The following is a 7,330-nucleotide window of genomic DNA, read 5'->3' as shown; positions in this document are numbered from 1 at the left end:
TGGCAAAAACTCCTGGGTATTGAAATAAGTGAGCCCAGACACGGATAACTGTACAAAATCAAACATCATTTATTCAGTCACAGTTACACACAGAGCTCAGAACACAGAACTCAAAGCATAGAACTTAGAACACAGAACACAGAAGTGTACACACACCTGTGCTTTGTTACCCTAGCACTTGGCCTTACACATGTTGATATACACTGTAACAATTTTGTGCATGTTGTGCACATAAACAACACGCTGCACCTGCAGAGTAAAAACACAACATCTCCTCACCCCTTACATTCTTTTCTATAGCAGCATCTAAGCTTGGCCACCAAAACAAACAGCGAACTAACATTTTCATTTTTACAATGCTTTGGTGCTGTTCATGTAATTCTATTAAAATTCTTGATTGCAAGCTTTCTGGAATTACTACTCGAAAACCCCACAAAACACAGCTGTTCTCTACAGTTAGCTCTGTTTTCCGATTTACATAAGGTGTAAGACCATCCTCATCTACAGTATTTGGCCAGCCTGTGAGTGTATAGTACCTCACTTTACTAAACACATGATCTTTATCCGTCTCTGTTGCTATCTCTTTACCTGTAAATGGCAACTCATCTGCAAACAAGAATTGATATATTGGATTTGGCTGTGGAGGGTTTTCTACATCTAACAGTAATCTGGATAATGCGTCTGCATTAGCATTGTCTTCAGAACATTTGTTCCTACTATCATATTGATAAGCAGATAGCCGACCCTTTCATACGGGCAGCTGCCAATGACAGTACTCCTGTTTTAGGACCCAGAATCGTAATGAAGGGCTTATTGTCTGTCACAAGAATAAGCTTTCTTCCCCACAAATATTCTTTGAATTGTATAATTCTGAAAATTATACCCAATGTCTCTTTCTCAATTTCTCAGTAATTTCTCTCTGCTTTAGTCAGTGTATGTGAGGAAAAAGCTATAGGGTGCTCTGAGCTATTCCTACACATGTGCTCCAATTCCTACAGGAGATGCATCGCACACCAGCACTACTGGCAGCGTTGGGTCATAATGCACTAACACTTTAGAAGAAGTTAGTTTGGTTTTAGGTTCACAGAATGCCCGCTCACAACCCTCAGACCATTTCCATTTTACATTTTTCCGTAGTAGCTCAGTCATAGGGTTAATCAGTGTGGACAAATTCGGAATAAACTTCCTGTAGAAATTTAGAAGGCCCAGGAACGATCTATGTTCTGGCACATTTTTGGGAACACGTGCTCCAACAATAGCTTGTGTTTTTTCAGTGATGGGACTAATTCCCTGCGCATTTATTTTGTGCCCAAGATATTTTACTGAATCCTAGAAGCAGCTACATTTGGCTTCTTTAAGCAGTGTGCCGTGACTTTTTAGCCTAGACAGCACCATTTCCAGGTTTACCAGGAGTGCCTTGTCATTTTTTTCCCATTATGTCGTCCAAATAATAGATTACCCCTTCCAGACCCTGCAAGATCTGGTCCATAATGCGCTGAAAAAAAATCTGGGGCGCTAACTACTCCATATGGTAGTCGGATATACTTAAACAATCCCAGTGGTTTGTTTATTGTTAAGTATTTCTTTGAGTTTTTGTTCAGCTCCACCTGCTGGTAAGCGTGGGACAGGTCTAACTTTGAGAATTTAGTTCCCCCTGCCAATTTTGCAAACAGATCTCTGGTTCTAGGAATTGGTCCATCGCCAACCACGGATTTATGGCAACCTTGTAATCCCCGCAAATGCGTACACTACCGTACACATACTAAAGGAAGAGCCCATTCACTAAAGTCAACCTTTGAAATTATACTTTGTTTTTCTAGTTCTTTTAACTGGCTTTCTACAGCTGGTTTCAAAGTATAAGGTACCGGTCTTGCGTTACAGAATTTTGGCCACCCTCAGACTAGCCTTAACTCCGGTCACACAACCAATTTCGGGGCCGAAAACGGACTGGTACATATTACACAGAGCTCCTACTGCATCAGCAACTCTAGTATCTTTCTCCAGTCTAGTTTCAGCTTGCTCAGCCAATCTCTGCTCAACAATGCAGGGCCATTTCCCTTAGTAACTGCAAGAGCCAAATCAAAGATTTCTTCTCGGTACGTTACACTTACCTTGAGCTTACCAAACACATCAAGCGTTTCGTTTGTATATGTCTTTAACACACAATCAGTCGGCTGGACCTTAACCTTAGGAAACTTTTGTTTGTACACTTTTTCCAAAATGAAAGTTACAGCAGCTCCTGTGTCTATTTCCATTCTCACGACTACATCATTAACATTTACATTTACATAGTATGGTTTTTCAAGATCAATGCTAGAATTTAAAGTGTACAATTCAACATCTCAGTCAGACTCACGGTTACTATTCTCAGAATCCGTGCTTAATGCTGGGGGCTCTGGGGTGTTCACAAGCCAATTTGCGAGGTAGCGAGCCCCGCCAGCGGCCCACATCTTGTGACGTTCTCCAGCAGTCTCTATTTTCTTCTTCGGTGCAGTTGAACAGGAAGCCCGCTGTGCGTGTCCCATTTTTCTGCAACCCCGACACTGTAAATCCTTAAAGTAGCAGGAATCTGGAGCAGAGCTCATTCCCGAACAACAATAACAGGGCTCCTCTTCACCATTGGTGCCGTCTTTCCCTTTATAGCATTTGTAGACACAGCTGGCCTTTGAGAAAACTGCTTTGCGCTTTTCTTTGTGCTTTCGTACACCAAGGCCATCTCAGTAGCAGCAGCCAGCGTTAGGTCCTTCGTAGAAGCAGCATTCAGCAACCTGTCTCTTAGTTCAGCAATTCGGAGTCCACAAACCAGACGGTTTCATAGACCTTCCTCCAGAAATGTCCCAAAACCGCAATTGACCGATAGTTTCTTTAGCTGCGCCAGAAACTCAGCTACAGTTTCTCCTTCCAATTTGGTTCCATGTATGAAAACTGTATCGTTCGGCGATAATGTTCTTCTTTGGCATATAAAAACCCTTCAGCACAGTCTTTAGTGCATTTTGTTAGCACGGAAGTACTGCTCAAGCCTATCTAGGTACACTTTGAAACTTTCTTCATTTTCGTCGAACTGGAAATTCTCGGCTCTTCCAATAGCAGCCATCGTTTTGCTCTTTTCTTATTTTTAACTGTGCTGAATCCTTTTTTTACAATATCCTATCCTTGTCGCCAATTTGTTATGTATTGTGGGTACTGAAATAAGTGAGCCCAGACAAGGAGAACTGTACAAAATCAAACGTCATATATTCAGTCACAGTTACACACTGAACTCAGAACACAGAACTCAGAACACAGAAGCGCACATGTGCCTTTGCTTTTATACCCTAGCTAACACTGTAACAATTTCGTGCTTGCTGTGCATGTGAACAACGCTCTGCACATGCAGAGTAAAACACAACATAATATATCTCCTTTATTTCTGCACTCCCACGTTTCATGCTTTGTGAGAATATTTAGGACAGAAAGGTACATGAACATGCAGCCCCATATGTGTTACACAACTGGAGAAAATTACATTTTAAAACCAAAAACCGCCAAAATGACCGCCGCGGCTTCTAGTGTTAACACTAGATCCGCCGGGTTTATGCGACTACCTAGAACCGCTAGCAGTAGTCATTTTGACGTGTACATTTTAAACAGCTTCAATATGAAAATGAAACTCAAACTATCAGACACGACACGTTTTATTCATGAACATCATAGCTAACATTTGCATCACAGAAACACTGTATTTAAATGAAAAATAAACATAAATGGCTTTATTTTCTAAATTAGTGCATATAATGCATCATGTATAAAAATGAAAAACTACAATAAAATAAACATTTCAAAAGAAAATATTGTGTAACCAGCTGTAAACTGATTATATGTAGGCCCACATACAGAACTGTAAAATCAAAATCATTATTTATAAAAAAGAAAATAACTTTGTTCACGTTGTGTAACTGGAATGCTCATTTCACACTGGGCACAGATATCAGACGTTTTATTTGTATTGAATTTAGTTACCTGGCATTGTCTTCTGTAGCGTGTGTTACTTGATGCGCACTGTATCCAGGTTGAGCTGCGTTTCCCTGCAGCTTTGTAGTTTTCTGATCGAAATGTTTCTGCCAAAGCTCTGTGGCTAGCATCTATGATATCTCTCCTACTGATATTTTCCCCAGTGCATTCATCGTATAAAATGAAGGAATTGCTGGCTGCCATGTCCAGCTCATTGTAAAATACAGCAACAGGACAATGGTGATTGCTTTCAATGAGTACTAAGTTTTGCGCAGATAGTGGAAATTTTCCTTGTTTTGTTTACTGTTCTAACCGTTTTGCTAATTACAGTGAAAAATGTAACATTCATCCCTTTTCCTAAGCACGGTTACATTAGCCTAAGTATCACATCGTCATCTAGTCTCTGACTAGCTGGGCAAATTTCACCTTTGCACAGGTAGTGATAGGGTCTGCTGACAGCCAAAACTTGATCCCAAACTTGACAGGTTTATTTGACATGAAGGCTATTGTGTCCAGCGACACTGTGGTTTTGTTGGAAACAGCTGCTTGTCCATGTAATGTTTTATGTTTAGCTTGAAACAGGCAATGTTGTTTTCAATGAAGTCGTTCCAAATTTCTTATGCCAAGGCAAATATATGTGTCGTTGCTCTCAAATCAAAACACAAAAATCTCAAGATTTCTCAAAAAATTCTTGTAATAGTAATACTATACAACAGCAGACTATATATGCTCACGTAGACAGCCAGAAGGCAGTTCTCCAAGGAATTGATAGGACTACAATAGATATTTGGATAACACCTAGACTTCAAGAGCAATATTCTATTCAAATGAATACTACTGTAAACTCAGCAGAGGCAGAGATAACAAACTGGCTTGTATACATAAAAAAATAGCGTATTGTAGGTTATATTAACAACAAAAGCATGTATTGTAACAAGCCATTAAAATGGCTACTTTTGGCGGTTCTAGGTAGAAGTGCTTATAACTTTTTTATTTTTGCAATTTTGACTTTCAACGCCGTCAGGGTATTTAATATATGTATTTAGGGAAATTCAAGAACAGACAACTGCTGATCTTTAACACACGCAGAGTCATTTAAGTTTTAGAAGTGAAAAATGTCAAAATGACTACCGTGGCAGTTCTAGTGTTAATGAATTGGATAAAGTAAAAACAGAGTACTGCATACACAAAATTAACAGCTACATGTAATTCTACTTTTATTCACAGTATCATCTCATTCACTTACTCCAACAGTTTATTATTCATTTTGATTGCTTTCGCTATAACAACCCTCTTCGATATAACAAACGAAAGGCTTGTACCCCAACAGGTTCATTATAGCGAGGGTGTACTGTAATAATAATAATAATAATAATAATAATAATAATAATAATAATAATAATAATAATGCAGAGGGCTCATCTAGCCCTGGTTAAATAAATAAATAAATACATAAATAAATGGTGGTTTTAGTGAAGACTCAAGAGATCAAATCCTGCAAGTGCTTTTTAAAAACAATCCACACAGGAAAATTCTGCTTCATTAGTACTAGTCATGGTGTAGTTACAGCTTGGGCAAGTGGCCCAGACCTTCCCTCTAGCATTGCACAGAAGCCCAGTTCTTTCTTTTTTCCTTCTTCGTACTTCTTTTGAACACATATCCTTCCCCACAAAATCCCTTACAGGCTTCAGAACCCAAGCCCAACTATCTAAAGCCCATTTTACAGTAAAACAGCCTAATACATTAAAAAGGAAGGGAATTAAGCTACCAGTTTATGTAAAACGGCATATGCATTGATTTACAAGATTAATTCAATCTAATTATGAATGTGAGCCATTTTTTGCAATGAAACAGTGGCAATACAAAGTAGCTAGTTTTTGTTTTCTTGCAAATGTGTAAACTATAATGGGTGAAAGGTGTATGTCTGCATGTGACAAGGAGAGAAGGAATCCAAGTTGCAAATCTACCTCCCAACTAGGAAGGACATTGGGTAAGGTTGGTGGTATGCCTTCTCTCAGATGGGCCAACTCGCTGGTGGGATGAAACCAGAAGTTGGCCATCTTGGGGAAAGGGCATAGCTGTATGACTGTGGAACAACTCCATTGTGATCAGCTGTGGTGTGGACGGCGATAGGATAGAGCGCGACGTCACACTGATTACTGAGAGGAGTTTTACAGTACAAAGGGGACGCAGCTTCATGAGTATGGCCCCTTATATTGAATGGTAATTCAGCCGGAACACTGCTGTGTATGTTTTTTTTATTGTGTTGCAGAGGAGGAATACAACAGGAGCTGAAGCCACAGAGCCAGCAATCACCCTAGAGCACTTACCCCTGCACACCAGTGCCTCACGTCCTTGCACCATTGCTGCACCAGAGCCTGGCCCAGCGGTACGCAGCCCTCTTTGAGAGGAGGGGGGTGCTGTATGTCCAGGACCGACTGGGGGACCTGGCGGTGATGGCGGTGGCGAACCAGTGCTGGTACAACCCAAACCAAAGATAAAAAAAATGGCGTTGGAGAACGACCCAGAGGCCTACCTTTCAAACGAGTGGCAACCATGGCGAGATGGCCTTGGGAATGGTGGGCTACCCAGCTTGCCCCCAGCTGGATTGAGGAACCCTAGGTGGCCTACCGAGCCCTGTCGGATGAGGCCACCCTGAACAGCTAGCAATCGAGCAGTTTAACTATGTGGTGGAAGCAGAGACCAGGGCATGGGTCAGCTGCAGCCACCCCAGCAAAGAGTGTTTAGTCATTAAATGGGCTTCTCACACTCTTCAATATTACTTGTTGGGATGTTCCTTTTCTCTTGTCATGGACCAGGCTCCTCTTGGTTAAATATTAGGGACATGAACACCCAGATAACTCAGTGCTATCTGGAACGGCAACCCCTTGACTTCCAAAAGAAGCATCAAGCAGGCAAAGACCATCAAAATGCTGATTTTTTTTTTTCCCCAGGGAGGGGGGACAATTTGGGGAGGTAGGTTTAGCCAAGTGTTCCTTCGGCTCCAATCTGAGGGGTGGGATATGTGAAGAGGAGAATTAATCCAACCTGCAAATCTACTTCCCAACTAGGAAGGGCTCTGGGTAAGGTTGCTGGTATGCCTTCTCCGCGACCTGATAAAGAAATTGGTGCAGCCGACTGCTGCCCAAGGAAGCCAACCGCCTGCATCGAGACAGCAACCAGTGTTGGAGGCAAGAGCTGGGAATGCCCACATGGGAACCAAAGGTGTCGGAGTTGCAGCAAGTGCTGGCAAGTGTAATGTGGCCTGCACCACAGCGTTGGACCAAGGGTCACTGGAGGTACAGCAAGGATCACTGGTGTCGGTGGAAGAATTGCCTGT

Source organism: Polyodon spathula, chromosome 1, assembly GCF_017654505.1.
Source record: "Polyodon spathula isolate WHYD16114869_AA chromosome 1, ASM1765450v1, whole genome shotgun sequence".
Lineage (NCBI taxonomy): Eukaryota > Metazoa > Chordata > Actinopteri > Acipenseriformes > Polyodontidae > Polyodon > Polyodon spathula.
Note: the sequence above shows the minus strand (reverse complement) of the source record.